Here is an 18,382-nt window from a genome sequence, read left to right on the forward strand (position 1 = left end):
CAGGAACCAAGGTCCTCCGGCCACCACTCTGGTGTCCACACCCGAGAATTATTCCCAAACTTATGACCTCGGTCTTGCTGGAAGTAAGTTTTAAACAATTAGACGACATCCAACCAGAGATGGCGCTCATACAGTCATGGAAACGTTTCCTCGTTTCCTTATCACCTCCTTCAGTCAATGACAACACTATTTGCGTGTCGTCAGCGTAGGAGGTGAGCAGGAAGCCAAAGGACCTAATAACTCCTGCCAGTGGTGCCACATATATATTGAAAAGCGTTGGGCTGAGTGATGAGCCCTGTGGCACCCCACAAGAAAGTGAAAAAGGTTTGGACGTATTGCCATCCAAATCCACTGTTTGCGACCTATCAGATATGAAGGATTGTAGGAGTTTCCATGCTAAACCTTCAACACCGATCTCAGACAAGCCATGTCATGAGTGACATCATAGACGACGAGAAAGAACCCCGAAATCATCTGCCCCCTGCTTTCAAGTGCTATCCAGTGGCACAGGAGTAATGGAAGAGTCATACATAACATGGACTCGGGTTACGAATCCCTGTGCCAAAGGTGAACCCTCCCCCTCCCAAAAAAATCACTTAATTGCAGAATTGCTCCGATAGGCTCTCAAGGAAACCTGTCAGCCTGGGTTTGAAGGCAGTTATGGCATGACAATAGTGGGTAACCAGTTTGCTTATGAACTGTTATGGTGTAATAGCAGTGAGCTATGACACTCACAAACTGAACTAAACTATACAGGCTCTGGTACAGTGCCCAATGACGCTGCAAAAGACACAGTGCACTCCGGGTATTTTAAATTTTGTCTGCTTAAAAAATTTTTTTTATAGGCGCCGATTTGTTCACATTTTTTAATGTTGGTAAAATGTTACTGCCAGCACAGGATGTGGAAAGGTAATTCTGGTAGTCTGCAATGAAGGCTGTAGCATTATTTGTTACATAACTAAATTAATGCCATGGATGGCAGAGAACATAAATGTAGCCCACTAACACGTTAATAAGTAACTGTACTAATAAATACACAATCGCCTATTTAATATTTCGGGGCAAAGGTCAAATTTCAATTATTATCACAGTACAATGAAACTGACATAAGAAAAACACTATTTACTGCTTCACAGACTGCAAATTACAATTCAATTAAACTTGGAGAACCTCACCTCATAATCAAGAGGCCTAATCAATTTGATTTTATCTTACTGCACAAATTTAGCCCTCCTATCCATCTGGTTTAAAAATAAATGCACCTGGAAAAATGCTAAGGCATAACCCGCAAATGCACAGCGTGTTATATGTTATTTACTACCATTGCTGAAGGGGCATGATGACACACATGATGTTTTGCCTCTCGTAAGTCAAGCCCACCGCACAACCTTACCAATGTCAATAAATAGAATATTATAGCACTTTACGCTCTGTGCATCTGCATATATACTATGTAATGACTGCCTTTTTAAGCCAGATGTAAAGTTGCTGGAGATGTGGACTATCAAACAAAGTGAGTTAATTTAGTTTATTTCTACAAAACAACTTTAAAATTCAAATCACTCAAAAAACTTGACTTATGAGTTTTGACACGTACAGTTTCCATTTTGCTCTTACTGAAGGGGGTTTGTATTTTATGTTACACTGCATCTTCATCAGACACGTGTAGTAGCCAACATGCTGCTGCCCTTCCAGAGTGAAGACTGTGGTCTCTTCATCAGAAATGCAGGAGAGCGGCCTTTTTCATTTGATTACAATTCTGGTTTCACCTTCTCATAAATGTAAGGCCTCCATCTTAATAAGTTAGTTACGTCATTAAGAGTCTGCAGGCAAGCTAAACCACTTAACATTTTAATAGGATTGAACCTTTCTCTAGCTTTCTGAATTAATTCCATGACCACATTCTGCAGGGGAAATGAATAGATGCATCTAAACTACAATTTTGAGTTTCATCACACAGCATGCTGGTGCCACTGCTTGAGCAAGAGTATGTCAGAATGGAGGTGTCGTACACAATGGAAATACTAATACTATCTGCTCAAAAAAATAATTCAAGAGGGGATTCAGTTTTTTAATCATTCTGCAATGGAACAAAGGCGGCCTGTATTCTATTCTATATGCAGCATCAAGATTCCAATCGACAGTGACACACCCAAATAATCTGTGCTGGGTCAAAATACTCTGTTGCGAAGGCAGAAAACGTCACACTACATCTCGTGTAAAATAAAGGTCTCGATTTCTCTGCCTCTTCCTAGTAGAAAGGCCTCATTTTTGTGGTTTATTAGAGAAGATATGTACCAGGAAAGGCAATGATGACATACCCATAGTTGTAGGGTTTCCCAGTGACTAAAAACAGCATTGGGCATGTTGACAAAGTCAGTAGCCGCACATCTGCAATGTGCGCTTTACACAGTATAGATAGGAGAGTATTTCGCATAACAAGCAGACCCTGTATTCACAAACTGGCCCTACAACCTTAAGCAGAGAAGAGGTAGCAAATTCCTGAAATGTACTGTACTGTGGTGAGCGATACAGCTAAATACCGGAGGGCCGATCTGTTTAATCTTAAAATGCTCCTAAAACGAATTTGACTGGTCACTAAAGCTAATGGACGAACAGCAAGTAATGAAGTAGCACCTTGATTTCCATTAGAGATACTGTCATAAAGCTGAATCTCTCACAGAAAACAAAGAATTTAGTTAGGCTCCTTCAATGGACCGGTACTTTCTGTTTCAGTTCTTTTCATGTAAGCCCTTTAAAACAGTTGACAGTACTTCCAGAGAGAAATGAAACAACTTCAGCCTCAGCCATATAAATTCTGGTGACAACAACTTAAAACAGAAATTTCTGGGCTCCCTAACATGAAATAATATGGGGACTTAAGGGTGAATGTATCTGGTTGTTGTCCTACACAATGAGGAATATTCACCATAAAAATGATTCTAATTTCTCTACACCAACAATGGTACTCACTCTGTAACTCTCCATTGCTAGATCTTTGCTTTGAATCAACATCACATTTTTTCATAAACTAGATATGTTCGTCCTTCAACCATTCACTTCTGTATGACTTTACTCCTCTCTGTATCCTCCCTGCACTCTGTCGGGTCTTGGGTCGCATGACAGCACCATAAATAGTCCGAATGAAATAAAAACATGTAAAATAAAGGTCAAACCTGCCTCAGGACCACCAGACCACTGTAAAATGGCGGCTAAACAGAGAGAGCTGCAAATTAACTGAGAAAGCATGGACCCAAAAAACAAACATACAGACTGGTTGCTAATACCAAAATAACGTGGTTTAAAAAAAAAAAAAAAAAAAAAAGGTTTTTATAAAACTCAACACTCTCTGGTCAGAGATCTTGCTAATTACCAGCCATGGACCAAAACTAGCGCCAATCACCGACACAATGGCAGTGTGAGGATTTTTTTTAAGTGAACGTGTAGCAGCAGCTTACACAAAAATGACCAATTGACATTTTAACATGTGATGCCGAAATTACCAATTCGTTCTGGAACGGATTTCAAATACATGTTTAAGAGTAGAGGTGAGATGATAGAACCTTGTTGGACCACCGTTTTGGTATTGTAAGATTTTGATGAAAAAAGGAGGCAGGTGAATCAGGCTTGCAATATTTTACAGGCAGGAGAGAGTAGCACAGATTCCTTTGAGTATTAAGGTAATACAGTTAGTTGCTGCCAGTCAATCTAGGAGTGGTAAGGCAGCCACTGCATTTTTTTGTCCACCTTGTTTTTAAGATCATCCCAAATGGCGGTTAGAGCCAAGCCGGTTGCTCATGCAGGGGGAAATCTAGGTTGCAAGTCCTAGTGAGCAGGGTATTTTCTTCTATATTTTTCGAGACCTGAGTGAATGCTGCTCTTTACACAAGGTTTGTCAATAAAAGGACCCTTTCCTATTTGCATCAATGCTAAAGAGTATATATGCACAATATAGGATTCCCCAGAGCAATGCAGCAATACGCAATTTAGTGTTTATGGATCAAAATCATTACATCCAGGGAGCACTAACAGCCTACAGGGGGGGAAGCGTGAAATTAGCAGGTGGGAGCATATGGTGTGCAGTGCAACTGGTGTGGCAGCCATGTCTTTATGCACAACTAAGTATTCATTTAGTGCTCATAGTTCTCAACACTGAAAAGAGGGTGCGATGGGGTCTGCTGATGTAAACAGGCTTCCAGGACTTCACAGGCTGGACACAAAAGCAAGTCAGAGGATAAAATTACATTTTACGCTCTCGTCTGTAATCCTAGTGGCAGCCGGTGAAAAGGCTTAGCTAGCTTTCATGAAGGTTCCACGTGTCTACCTGTCACCAAGGACACAATACTACAGTCATGGGATATCCTTTCACAAATTATTACAATCGGTTATTTTAGGTCAATCAGTTTCATTGGTGGCAATCAAGACTACAACTACCAGAATGCATTAGGTGATGAGAAAAAGAGCCCAGGCTGGAGAACTGTCATGCCTTGGAAGCATAGAACTATGGCAGAAGGACAAAGTCCTAACCAGAGCCTGTCCGCCCGAATAATATTGTGTGCGCCTGGGCAACCCTAACCCTGGTCTTGTTTCACCAACCTGTAAAAACTAAGAGCACTTAAAACAACAACAGCATGAGTTTTCAATACCATTAAGCTTACTTCAGTTTAAAAACACTAGAGGCCACTCAATTTGCAGTGTAGAGGTAGACAAATCTACCCTGCCATTCAGTGTTCCAAACACAGGAAAATATATTCCTTTCAGATAGACAGGCACTATTTAATTTCGCAATCAGATTATGAATTGTTATAGCTGGAAATCGATACATGTAGAGAAGAGCGGAGAAAGTTACACTAACTCTATAAGGCTGTTCCTTGTTATCAAACAGTTGTGCCATAGATACAATTTGTGTTCAATGCAGTAGTTCGAATATAAACAAACATAAACCAAAAAAAAAACACTTTTTTACGTAACAAGGATAAAAGATGATAACACAAGCTAAAGGGCATTAGAGAACAAAACAGCCACAAAGATACATCAAGAAAAATGTATATGCAAGACATGATTTAATTTGACATCTTCCGCATATCACAATTCTCAGGCTCCTGTCTGAGTCGGAATTGTTACTTACTACCTCTGCATTATGCGTGGTAAATGACTGGACGAAGTCGCCACTGACCACAAAATAAATAGGTCATTGTTGCCTGTTCAATAAAGGTTGCTGCCTCTGCCCCATTGCAAAGATTCATGCCACGGTGGGCCATATGTCTAACATGCAGAATACAGGCTGTCTTTAATCTTAGTTGGTACCATACTGGGAACTGGCCACCAGGAGTCACTGCTGCAATGGTCTCGCTCCCTGTTCCTGATAAATCAACCAAAAGCAGCCTCATTAAACATAAATTCAAAATTATTACTTTAATTTGATACTGATCCATGTACATTCAGTTCCATTTATACCACCCAGGTCATAAACTACTATTTTCTACTGCAAAGATTTGATATTGTGTTTCACGATAAAGCTAAATCTGAGCAAAAATGTAATGTATACCCATATTATTGCCCTGCTAGGTGAACTGTCAAGAATGGGGTTCCTATTTTCATCCGACTATTTCTTTCTTGAAGATTCGGTTTCTGCCGTTGCGGTGGGATTGATTTTAGCTCACAGCTGAAGACAGCATTTGCTCATTTACTGTAATTCTTGCCTTCACTGGAGCCGCACCTGCACTCATTACACCCTAGTTGCAGCTGCTCGGCAGAGAGAGTTAGAGAGGGGGTGAGGTGCAATGACATTGTGTCCTCTGGGCAGCAGTCCAGTCTCTGGCCTACTCGTAAAGGCCGAGCTGTGATTGGACAACCGTCTGCACGCCTCGCCGCGTCATCTTCGCAACTCCGAGGCCGCCTAACCATTTCATATACATGCATGCCATTTCTCACAGAAGAAATAAAACAGCATCGTGCAACCCTCAGAATTCTGGGTAGGCGGTGGTTTTAAACAGCCAGTGGCACCGATTATACACTATACTGGCATTCAGTGCAGTAAAAGGACTGGCATAGCCTTACCCTCCAGTTTGCCCTCAGAATGTCAGCCTGCCTTCCCAGGAAGGAGGCAGCCTGGCTCTCCTCTTAGAAGGCCACCACCACAGGGCTCTGTATTTTCGTGTCCCTTCCTCGCTGTGAGCACAAAACAGAGCGCCGCGAAGAGAGCGTCTTAAGAGCTTGGCCGGAGCCCCCGCAACACCCACAGGTATCTTGACCACAGCGGAGAGCCCATTGCACACCGCCCCCAGCCTGCCCACCCCGGTTCTGCTATGCACCGCAAACCCTCCCGGGGTCAGAGACAGCACGACGTAACTAAGGCTACCGTGAGGCTGACATTAGAGGGGGCCTGAAACAGACAAGAAACACCATCACTCCTCAGGTCTGCTGACAAAGGTAAATGAAGCACTCACCCAGAAACTGGCGATCCCCTCCTGGACGTGTGCAGGAACCGGCGACCCCTCCTGGACGTTTGCCGCCCCCTCTCCTCCCAGTAAAGGAGTGCGACTCCCCGCACACTCTGAGCACTCCAGCAACATCTCTAGGCTCACTCACAGGCATATTCGGGTGTTTGAATGCAGCCGGCACCATACACATGCAAAGACACCGAAAGCGGAAGCCATCACCCCCCTCTCCCCACGCCTGTTAGTCCACAACTTTACCCAACCCTCCTCCCAGAACTGCGTCTCACTAACTTTTATTAAATCTTCAAATATACCTGAACAACCGTGGCTGCAAGTGAAGAGAGTTTACATCACAAAAACTCCCTTCAGCACCAGACACTCCTGCCCCTGTGACCTCTAAGGCGGTCACAAAAGCTGCTAGAGCTTGTTCGATCAGTAACCTTGAACGACCTCTGTTATATTATTCCATCCATGCTGTTGTGCTCTTAGGCGCCGGGAAACCCTTTTTGGGTAGCTGTTTGCGCCATATAAGTTTAAAAAACAAATAAATAAAATAGAGCGGAAGGGGTTGTAGGAAACCGGACATCAAAACTTACGTGAAGTGGCAGCGGGGCTACCCTTGAAAGTCGTGGGGACCGTGGTCGCCGCACACTTAACCACCACCTAACGGGCTATTCGAGTGACCACCATGGCGCAGATGCTGCTTGCAAATCACACAAGCACAGCGCGCTATATAAAAATGCATTAAATAAACAGATGAGCAGACACACGCACACTAACACACAGATATACATGCGTTCACACAGAAACCCACACTAATAAACACACAGGCATGCACACACACGAATAGGTCTGTCAATTTAAGCCCCGTCTTTTTCGTATTGGGGGGTGTGTTTTTTCAGTTCTTTCTCTCTGTGACGTCTTCAGTTAATCAAAAAAACACGCCCCCCAGTCTGAAAAGGACGGGGCTTAGTTAAATTTTGGTCAAAATGTACATTAACTATAGGCGCACATTGCTGGTTGCGACCCCGCCCACCGGTGCATTAGCTAATAGCCTGCTGCTCAACTGAGAAATGGCGATGTGAGTTTGGTGCAATCAGAAATGGGGGTCAGAACATTGATATCTTGCGGCGCACATGGCTGCTCGCAGTCACCACCACATCATCCACCACCACATCCATCACCACCCCCACATCCACCACCACCACATCCAACACCACCACCACACCCACCACGTGTGTGTGTGTGTGTGTGTGTGTGTGGGTGTATGTGTAGGTGCAAATGCAATAGGTCTCGCATTTGCGAGAGATTAGGCTATTGGCATTGTAAATGACAATGCCATTAATTTATCTGTTTTCAAAACCAACACATCAATAAAAAAATTGTAATTTACAATGCCAATAGCTCTAACTTTTGCAAAGGCGAGACCGTTGCATTGTAAATGCTTGTTTGTTTTGAGAATCTGGTCACCATACTTAACCCCTCCCACACTGGTGACGGAACCGCTCTGTCACGCCCCTCGGGTGGGCTGTGCTGGTGACGGAACGGTTCAGTCATGGCCCGCTTGCTGCGCCTGCACTGCGCTGATTTCATGCCTGCGCGGCGCTTTCTATTGAGTGGGCGGGGCCGTGACAGAACCGTTCCGTCACAAGCACAACTCAGCCAAGGGGCTTGACGGACCGGTTCCGTCACCAGCGTCGGAGCGCCGCGCGGCACCACCCCACCCCTTAGCGATGCGGCGGAATTGCCGCTGCAGTGAAAGGGTTAAGAGCCCTGGCTGAAGTCTCTAGGCCCGGCCAGGCCGGCCTGGTGATGACTGGGCGACGTAGTTCCTCCGCTGGGTAAAGGCGGGAAACCGTTTCAGAGGACAGATTAATGAAAAAGAGGCATGCATTTGATATATGTCTTAACCCTACACTCACGGTAAAATGTTAATAGCCGATTGCTGTTCGGAAAACTGTATTTTTGCTGCCCGCATCGGGTTTTAAAGAAAACCCTACGATAGTCTTGGAAGCCTACAATACTAGTCTATGCATATTTTTTATGAAAGCAAGCTGTCTGGTTCTTGAATTTTTTTTACCGCACCATTTATGTCTGAAGACTCCGCTTTATTATGATTGGAAGGCCGCTAATGAGATGTGCACAGCTGGGATCAATTTTGTACGCAATGCACGAGGCCTGCTTCCCCCTTCCAGTACCCCCAACAGGCGGCTGCCAGCCAGAACTGAACTCATCTCTGCGACGGGAACTTACCGAGGGCCGTGCGGAACTACAATACAAATTGCAGCGTTCAGCATGACGTCACGTCCATAACACTCCAGCAGCAACAATTAATCTCGCGCCGAGTGTGCCTGCTGCAGCGCGCGCCAGTGCGCATGATCAGTAAAAGAAGGCCGAATTGTATTTCAAGAAGGCGCGGAGACGGCATTAAATCACCACAGAAGGCCCCGCTCCGCCCGGAGGCTTCCTCATTGGTGGGTTCGGAAACCCCACGCGTAATCTCGGCTCTGATGTTATTTAAAGATTCCCCCAGGGGATTTGAGAGGCGGCTGAATTAAGTTGTCAGCTGTTTGCGATTTAGGTTTTGTTTATATTCCTGTCAGAGTCGGCTAGACGGGGCCCCATGCACGCACTCCTACAGTAGGGTAAAAGAGATTTCGGAAGAACAGTGACCGAGTGTGGGGGTTTAGGAAGCAGGGAAACTCCCAATCTTTGGAGCCTGCTAAAGGGAGGAATTAGAGCCGCAAATGAACTTCAGACGAGCACTGAGAGGCCCAGGATCCGCTGGGAAACGCGATGCGTTTGTGGGGCTGGGACAGGAAGAGACATGGCGACGTGCAGGCAGAAAATACAAACCCGAATGTTTTGAAGAGCCATGCCTCACGTCTGTGGTCTTTCATTGAATTGTATCTACCGCCCACTGTCTCTGGAACCACTGACAGACTGCTCTGTTTGCCTTTGATGTATCAAAAACATGTACCGAGTATATAAAAAAAAAATCAAGACAATTTAAACAAGCAAGTTTGACGTCAGTATCAGTATAAATCCAAGAGGTCATATATTTTCCCCTCTGCATACCGTTCTTAAACATGTGTTTCTGGAGTACTCCAGAAACACATGTTACATAATATACGAGGCCTAGTAAGCTATGTTTATGAAAGGAAAAACATTCACTTGATTCATTTGTTGCCTTGTTTATCATTTTGTTGCTTTAAAAACGTGTTAATACATTTGTTAAAGCTCATACAGCTTCCTACTATGATTTTTCCTCTCTATGTGCAAAGAAACCCACGAACAAAGATTACAAACTACTCCTGCATAGGCCACTTGTGCGGTTTGCTACAAAGGAGATAAGCCGAAATGCGTCAATTGTTACAGCATTCTATAGAGGACAGAACCGACTGACTCACCATAGTTCACATCAACTTAAAATACCCAGCTACAGAAACAGGATGCATTTGATTTTTCAACACAATGAGGTATCGATTCATTTAGTACTCCGTATATCTTATTGCAATGAGTCACTAGGGACCAAATACTGCTTTTCAGGATGTCAACTGCAGCAGAGGACACACAATCAGAAAAGAGGGTGGCCCTATAATCGACTGGCAAGGAGGACATACAAAAATATATTATCACTCGTCTTCCCTCAACGTTAACACCTAATTCACTGCAGTGAATGCATGGAATGGTTTACTCATGTATAGCGCTCTGCTGCTTATTGAACTGGTTCACGCTATGGAAATACAATATGCATTCATACATGGTTTGATTGAGAGGACAAGGCTAATCTAAAAAACAAACAAACAATCATTGGATAACCTTCGGTTGCCTCTTCAGGTGTAGTAAGCAACATGTAAACACAATTTCAATATAATAAAAATGTAATATACAAAAGGCATATTTTGGGCCAAAACGGATCTGAAATCGCACTTGCGATTAGATTACTTTGAACAAGAACTGCTACTGAAGGTACATAATACCATGATGAAATATTTTTAACAATCTAGGGTTTATGTTATTATAGTCACAAGGCCATACGGCCTCCTGATTGGCCTCGTGGCCCAACGACTGCAGGCTAAGTACAATTGGCATGTGCAATAATGTAACCCGAAATCGAAGGATTCAGGTATTGGTACACAGAGACAAAAAGGTAAATGTGTGCCCATTTAAGATAGCACACTGTTCTACAGAATGAAGAAGGCATAACTGATTACCAAACCGAAAACTTTACTAGACCTTTCCCCCCAAAAACACAAAGAGTAGCGGGACATAGGCCATCTGAAAACAGAACATATGAGAGAAATTGTGAAGAGATTATCCCCCTCCTAAAGGGAAGCCTTGCAAAAATGCACTCAGACTCTGCCCTTGGAGCCCACCCTAACCACATTTTGAGCCAAACTGAACCATGCCGGTGATGTGAAAGAGTGGTTGCTTTGGTGATTGGAAGGGCATAAAACTTGTCAATGTTCATCTTCCATTTCCGTGGCTTAGTGTGCTCTACATGGGGATGTCGGTGGAAAGAGGTCTGTGAGACAAGGCACTCCTAGAGATTTTTATGGGGTAACAGTTTGCATCACTTTTTTTCAAGCATGCTTTATTGAGGAACACAAATAATGACGCTTTACAGACGCAACAAGCTGCAGCAAGAGGGTACCCATAGCACTGTCAAACAGGTATGGGCAGACTGTACCTTGGACTTCAAACTAAGGCACAATGCATATTATAGACAATACAGAAACACACAGCAAGAAATACTGTGACAAAAGAAGGTTTGCGGACATTTCACAGCAGGACAAACACCACACACTCTGAATGCCAATGTTTGCGTGGAGCCGATTGCCTTTTTAGGTCGAGCCTGAGCTGCTCTGCGAGGCATGCTGTATTAGGGTATGGACTTGAAGCCCCACCCACTCTCTGCCCATATTTGTCATTGGCTTGTGTCCTTGTCCTTCCTAAATGCTGGCTTCTGATTCATTAATAGGTTTGTTAATCCCTCCTTAGTGCCGCCTTGTCTTCATTTGTAACCTGCCATGAGGACTGGCCCTTGACTTTGTTTGTTACACAGTACGTCTTATTTAGTCTGTAAGCGCAATTTTCTTTAATGTGTTTCACCTACTGCAGGTAAGACATGCTTTCCTGCAACATTCAGCAAGCCATGCGCGCTTTCACTTTCCAAGCAGCCCACGACAATGGTGACCACTTTTTTGAAATGCAATAAGTCTCACATTTACAAGAGTTTGAGCTATTGGCATTGTAAATGAGAAAGCCTTTTATTTATGTGTTAGTTATCAAAACAGATAAATAAAAGGCATTTTCATTTACGATGCCAATAGATTAAACTCTCACAAATGCGAGACCTATGGCATAGCAAATGCTTGTTTTCGTTATACCGGGGTAGAAGGGGCTTGATGCCAATAGCTTAAACTCTCGCAAATGCAAGACCTATTGCACAGCAAATGCTTGTTTTCTTTATACCGGGGTAGGAGGGGCTGGGGGGGGGGTGGGGGGGGGTGTTGGGTTAACTAGGCGCTGCAGTGTAGGCGGCGTATAGTCCGTCGGCATAATAAACATGGGCCAAAGTCTGCATACCCATAAAGTGCATTGGTTTATTTGTCCATCACATAAGAAACTACAGAGTCCTGATTTCCAAACAAATACCTTTTAGGCCCTCCAAATTAAGTACGCATGGGGTAATTGCATAAATATTTAAGCCATATATCCAACAAATGTTAGCTGCAAAAAAAAAAAAAAGTATGTGATCTGGCATCCACTACACAAGGGTGCCAGCAAACCAGGGCTATTGTCTAGCCCTCACTCTTGCAGATCTGTGGACATGCTACGCTGGTCCAGGTACAAGAAGAGAAATGTTCTGGTTTAGAAAAAGGATAGAAATAATACTATTGCATTTGAGGTACGAGGCGGCCATCACCCGTACAACGCTATTATACTACAAAGTATGCCACTAAACATGAAGTGTACAGTTACTATCAAGTGCCTTATACTAAACAAAACTGCAGTACTATAAACAGAGCGAATGTCATAAACTAGATCACCCGCTGTACTGTGGCAGAATTTAAAGTATGAAAAGTACATTTGTACTGACTCAGAGCCAAAATTTCCAAACTAGAGAATCACAGTCTAAGTGCCCAAAATGATGATACTGCAACTTCGAGAAAGGTTGAAATGACCAAAATCTGTTCTTAAAAACTGCACTGTGCCTAGTACTGAATCCTGGGTACCATCTGGAAAACTATTACAGCTTCATAAAACAAACAAATTACAAGTAGAATTTATTGAAACACAGAGAGCAAGTGATGCTCACATAATCGTCTGGCAACAGCTGCTTTGCCAATCCAGACCATAAAAATGCATGTGTGTCGAAACAGGAATAAGTCACAACAAATTACATAGAATTTGACTGCACAATGAAAACAGCACCTTGTGTGAAGTCGTAATCAAGAAGATTTCATCAGGGTAGTCATTTACCAGATTAGCATGTCGTCATAACCACAAGTATGAATTTGAAACCCCTATAAGTGAAGATGCTGAATTAAAAGCACTACGCCCATGTTCCGTTTGCATTTGACTTGGGGGAGAGGTTACGACTCAACGCCCATATGGAATGTTGGGTTTCTTTGTCCTTTCTAGCCAAGTGGCGACAGGGGTCTGTCTAGATATTCAACACCTTCCATTCTACTTAGGACTGAGCGGAACACACTCTGCAGGGGATATGTAAAATGTAGCAAATAGGCCTCCAATACACAAAGTTTGTGTCACTTTCTTCTGGGGTCTGAGAACTTAAGGGTTTACCTAGATAAAACCAAGGCACAATACTCCACAAAAATTGTACCGGCAGATTCACAATGTTAATCAGGTACGGTCCTCATTATTTTACACTGGCCAAGTGTTAAATATAACTTTACTTTGGGCCAATATAGGTTTATAGCTTTATTTCAGTTCACATGAGTGCTATAGCATAGGTTCCATCGGTACCTTTTAGTCAAACAGCTCTGGAAAGACTGAATATTAAAAGAGACACCCTTCCCCACCCAGTGCCTTCTACTACCAAATTAGTTATCACCCATGGCAAGTGGTTGCTCAAATAACTGGGAGTAGGATCAAAACTTTACTTTTTACGAAATCAACCCACCTTTTAGAGGAAAGAAAGCTTTTACAAGGCCAAAAGGCTTCAGGTATAAAAGGCTGAACTATTCGCTTTTTTCATTGACGTTAGCATTCCAAAAGGACCGCCAATGCTTCACGGCACATGGGTCACAACGCATGTGAATCCCTCGCCAGCCTTCTTGGAATAAGCTTTCTTTTAAATAAAGCCACTCAAGATGGCTGGCTATATATGTGTCATGATGTGTGTGTGTGTTGTTTGTGTGTATGTTGTGACCCACATGTGCTTATGTGTCAAGATGCATTTGCCGTGGGTAGTAGCAACACAGAGGGTGTTGGTGGAATTAAACAACAGAGAGGGTAAAGAGGAGCGCTGCAAAGAAGAAGCAAAAGAGAGCAATGTGGCATCGGCGATGTGAAGCACACAGGCAAAAAGCAAGGCAAGATGGACAAGCACGCGAGAGAGCGGAACATAGAGCACAGCAGAGGGTGAGAAGTACACAAAGGAGACGTGGAGAACAAATGAACTCTCGTGTAGTGCTTACGCAGAAAGAAAAAAGTAGTGCTCAAAAAGCAAGCTGTGGATTGAAACAAATAATGCATCCATGCTCCAGGGGAAGGACAAACATAAGAGGCAGGAAATCCCAAACAAACTAATGAATGAGGAGCTAGCAAAAATGAGTAATAATAAAGCAAATCAATGGTAAGCAATAGGAGGACCCTAAGCACACTGTAAGCTAACAATATGTCTCACAATAGACAGCGCATGCACTGTTTAGTAGACAAGACCTAACAAGCATTTACAATGCAATGGTTTCGCCTTTGTTAAAGTTAGAGCTATTGGCATTGCTCTTGACATTATTTTTATTTATGTATTTTTTAACATAAATAAATGGCATTGTCATTTACAATGCCACTAGCTTTATCTCTCGCAAATGACACACACAGAGCCCCCCCCACACACACAGCCACACAAAGCTCCCCACACACACAGCCGCACAAAGCTCCCCACACACACAGCCGCACAAAGCTCCCCACACACACAGCCACACAAAGCTCCCCACACACACAGCCACACAAAGCTCCCCACACACACAGCCACACAAACCTCCCCACACACACAGCCACACAGAGCCCTCCACACACACCCACATGGCACAAGCAGGCAACAGGGGCACACTGAGGCACAAGCAGGCAACAGGGGCACACGGACGCACAAGCAGGCAACAGGGGCACACTGAGGCACAAGCAGGCAACAGGGGCACACGGAGGCACAAGCAGGCAACAGGGGCACACGGAGGCACAAGCAGGCAACAGGGGCACAAGCAGGCAACAAGGGCACACGGAGGCACAAGCAGGCAACAGGGGCACACGGAGGCACAAGCAGGCAACAGGGGCGCACAAGCAGGCAACAGGGGCACGAAAACTGAGGCACAAGCAGGCGACAGGGGCACACGGAGGCACAAGCAGGCAACAGGGGCACACGGAGGCACAAGCAGGCAACAGGGGCGCACAAGCAGGCAACAGGGGCACGAAAACTGAGGCACAAACAGGCGACAGGGGCACACGGAGGCACAAGCAGGCAACAGGGGCACACGGAGGCACAAGCAGGCAACAGGGTCAGGAAAACAAGCACAAGCAGGCAAAAGGGTCACAAGCAGGAATTGTAATTTAGACGGGACTGAAGTGGAGAACGGTCAGTAGGGAAGTAGTGTGGCTGGTGCAGTGGTACCAAGTGGTACCAATTATTCTGCAATTGACACTTGCTTTATTCCCACCTTTCTGTTTACAGACTACACTCCGAGCTACTGTAGTGGCAGTATCCTCTGAGCTCGTGTCGCAGAGCTGCCAGGTGGCGCAATGTATATTCAAGAGCACGTATGGGCCCCTATGTTTAATATAGTCTCGGCGTGAAAGCAGCAAAATACAAAAAATATGTATGATTACAGCTTTACAGATGAACAGCAGTAAAGATGCACGATTAGAAATAGTGAGTTTAAACTACTAGTGTGAACTTTTTGGGTGTGTTCCTGCCTAATCAAATATATGAAGAATGCTACCTTTTTTTACTGGATCTGTACTATAAATGTATTAAAATGTGTTTTATTGGAATACAAATAGCTTAATTAAATCCCTCCTTCAGAAACAAAAAGAGTAGCTTTGGGTTCAAAAAGAAGGTTGTGTGCTAAAGGTCACACTGTGTGACAGAGCTTGGGTATAGTAGTCGTTTTACAAAGTGCACTTAAGCCGAAGCTGGTTTAGCATTTACTGTATTTTTGTAGGGACCTTGTATGTAGGAGACCTGTTTGTACCTTAGTAAATATGGGCCAAAGCTTTAACGACTCACTCATCGAAACAGTTTGCTAATCCTGCCACTATTTAATTAAATTCCAGAAAAAATATGTAATGCGTTTTTAAAGACCACTTGCTGATGGCAGCTGCGTCCTTTGCCATGGTGGTCCCCTGTCATGCTCCATAAATGGCACATGCCATCCAGGTTACTTTGGAGGGTGGCACAGGGGCACAGCGTGGCGATCTCTTTCACGCAGAGGGACGGTTTCAAGACCTCAACAAAGAGAGGCATTCGCCCCTCCATGCCCCCTGCCCCCTGCGGGGGGCGTGTCACAACTAGCAGGCCTGGCGTGCACCAAGCACATCTGTCACTTGTGAGGAAATAAATGGCTCTCCGTGTGGCCAATGGGCTGGCAGTGACTCAGGAGGTCAGCCAACCATGGCAGCCCACCAGCACCTGCCGCCATTTACGCGACACCCCGGCCAGCACGCACAAAGCCAGGCCGCACTCTCTGAACCCGGATCACCAAGGGGTGACCTAAGGCACACAAAACATCCCCCCCAAGGAAGGTTGGCATTTGGAACCCTCCACCCAGCCTTTGTTACAGCGTGGCCCTACACCAATGTCTGCCAAAAAACACCTGCATTACCATAATGTCTGTGCGAGTTCAATGTGCTAAATTACATTAACGCATCTCTCTCCTGCATACATACACAGAACCGTCTGCTTCAGAAACGTGTTTCTAAAACTCCCGTCAAAGTTTTATCTCTCTACTTTGGTTTCCAGTTGATTTTCCCATACTACAAACGGGCTGCGTTAAACCTCTTTACTTCAGGTGTGTATCTTGTGTACAATATGTGATCTCTTTACTCGCTCTCTGATTAACCTGTAGCAGTTAGAATCAAGGAAAGGCGAACTCCCCGTTTCATCCTTCCGAGGTCGATACCCCAACCATCATGCAAACGGGTGATAGTAACACCTGTTATGTACAGCGCCTATTGGTGGCAAAAAGTGCAACATTAAGCGCTGTAAATAATATTTCATGCTGGCTCCTACTCAGCCCCCAGGTGCCTTCCGTCAACCTCAAAAATTGAGCCCCATCAGGACCACGGATCACCTCTTTCCTAAAGATGCTTTGCACAGCTGTGCACAGGAAGGCTCAAACAACAGGCAGAATTTTTGGCTGTCTTCCTTGGAGGAGTCTTCTTTGGGGAACAGAGTAAATAAAAGACCATGGCGGGGATATTAACCTTGTCTTAAAACATAAAAAATTAGCCTGGTCTTAAAACATAGCCCGAGTCCAGTGCCCCTGGGCGCTGCCCCCAACTGCTGCTCTATGAAAGAGGACAATGCTCCTCTGCCTTCAGCCTTTGCAATGAAAGTCTGACGCGAACGTCCAAGATTCAACGTGGCAGCGCTGTTTTGTCTCAGATATAACTGGCGCCAACGGCCCCTCTGGCACGGCCCGACAGCCCCACCTGGCTGCAGCCACCTCAGTGTTTTTAATCACCAAGGGCATCAGCTGGCGATAGGTCTCAGAACCCCCGCCTGCCACGTGCACCCGTTTGTCCTTCACGAAACCTGCGCGCGCCACCTCAGTGCTGCGGCCTCCAGAGCTGCACAGGAACCCGGAAGAGAGGCCCCGCAGCGGGGACTCCTGGTGTTGATCCTGGGTGTGCTCTAAATGTGCTTCCGCCTCAAGACCGAGACACATACTAGATTGTGACATCGCACATTCACGGACCCGTGACTATTTCCCATAGTACAGCTCTACCATCCCTCAGAACTAATTATACATAAACTGCGATAGTAACTGGAAATATTGATTTATGCTAGAACGCTTCTTGAAGTTACTAAGGATATACGAACATAAAGTCGTATCTTTTCATAAAATGAATAACTCTGCTTGGACAATATTTTATTGTGAGACACAAGTGCTGCACGAATTAAGCATTAACAACCTCCCCCCCCCCCCATGACTCCTTACCTAAATGAGAACCCATCCTATACCAGCCAAAAACTCCAGGTCCCAGATTGCATGAATTAAAAAAAAAGATAAAATGCCTAAGGTTGTAAAGGTCTGCTGGCAAGGTGCAGTAAGTCCCAGGGAAGCTTGAAGGTGTCCGGAGAGGTGCAAGAAAGTCAGCGGCCACACATCCCAGGACTTCGAGGGGCAGGAGGTGGGCAGCGGAGCGGCAGCCAAGAACCCGGTGCGGATGAGGGACACGGAGCCGCGGTGCCACCGGGAGGGGAACTGAAAGTGAAATAGGCGACCGCGTGTGATGTCACCGCTGCTCATATAAAGCGCTCCAATACCTTCGGTCGAGATAGCCTATATAAAACTGAAAATATATAGCAAGCATTGGCAAAGCCAGGTCCCGCCTATGTAAGAGCTGTTGGCTTTGTCAATGTGTTGAAGCCTATTACACACCAGCCTGGCTGCGGTTCAGCATGGGAATGTAATTACCATATTGATTTGCACTTCACTCCGATCTGAGGCGGGCTGGGCTGTCGGGAGGGCGGT

The 18,382-nt window shown here is 44.9% G+C and overlaps 1 protein-coding gene across 18 annotated transcripts in view; it reads right to left on the reverse strand.

Annotated features, from left to right (window-relative positions):
* Positions 1 to 18,382, reverse strand: part of IQSEC1 (IQ motif and Sec7 domain ArfGEF 1) — a 691,123-nt gene that overhangs the window by 156,757 nt on the left and 515,984 nt on the right. Inside the window, exon 1 of one of the 18 annotated variants that reach the window (XM_086938997.1) lies at positions 8,694 to 8,712. The exons of the other annotated variants lie outside the window; for them this stretch is intronic. The gene's annotated coding sequence lies outside the window, so the exon portion shown is untranslated. Of the gene's footprint in view, positions 1 to 8,693; positions 8,713 to 18,382 lie in introns of those variants that run through there. 18 annotated transcript variants of the gene reach the window in all.

This window comes from Lissotriton vulgaris, chromosome 9 (genome assembly GCF_964263255.1).
Source record: "Lissotriton vulgaris chromosome 9, aLisVul1.2, whole genome shotgun sequence".
Taxonomy (NCBI): Eukaryota; Metazoa; Chordata; class Amphibia; order Caudata; family Salamandridae; genus Lissotriton; species Lissotriton vulgaris.